The sequence below is a fragment of the Nomia melanderi genome, unplaced genomic scaffold (assembly GCF_051020985.1).
Source record: "Nomia melanderi isolate GNS246 unplaced genomic scaffold, iyNomMela1 scaffold0084, whole genome shotgun sequence".
NCBI classification, from domain to species: Eukaryota; Metazoa; Arthropoda; class Insecta; order Hymenoptera; family Halictidae; genus Nomia; species Nomia melanderi.
In genome coordinates this window covers 49235-50000 of record NW_027475199.1, presented here as the reverse complement: position 1 = coordinate 50000, position 766 = coordinate 49235, and positions in this window count along the sequence as shown.

The following is a 766-nucleotide window of genomic DNA, read 5'->3' as shown; positions in this document are numbered from 1 at the left end:
GTCGTAGCGTTTCTTCCGAGTCAACCCGCTCACGAAACTCTCTCTCGTCGTGGAATCCCCGCGTCGGAGAGTAAAACGCGAATTCATAGTATGGAAACTTACGTCTCTCGACGATGGGACGATCCACGCGAAGAGTTGTTACGTGCACGCGTATGGTGCGATTGCGTCGATTCGCTTTTCTGTACGGGGAGCAATAGAACGTTGAGTTGACTTATCGGGTCTTCGTTGGAATTACCGTCGCTGGCATTGTAAACTCCAGATGACCTTGTGATTCCTTCGTCGGGCACTGGTAAAGGGTGGCGATGATTCGTTCTATAATAGAAATACCCGTCGTAGCGTTTCTTCCGAGTCAACCCGCTCACGAAACTCTCTCTCGTCGTGGAATCCCCGCGTCGGAGAGTAAAACGCGAATTCATACTATGAAAACTTACGTCTCTCGACGATGGGACGATCCACGCGAAGAGTTGTTTACGTGCACGCGTATGGTGCGATTGCGTCGATTCGCTTTTCTGTACGGGGAGAAATAGAACGTTGAGTTGACTTATCGGGTCTTCGTTGGAATTACCGTCGCTGGCATTGTAAACTCCAGATGACCTTGTGATTCCTTCGTCGGGCACTGGTAAAGGGTGGCGATGATGCGTTCTACAATAGAAATACCCGTCGTAGCGTTTCTTCCGAGTCAACCCGCTCACGAAACTCTCTCTCGTCGTGGAATCCCCGCGTCGGAGGGTAAAACGCGATATATAATAGTATATGCCAGTGGTTC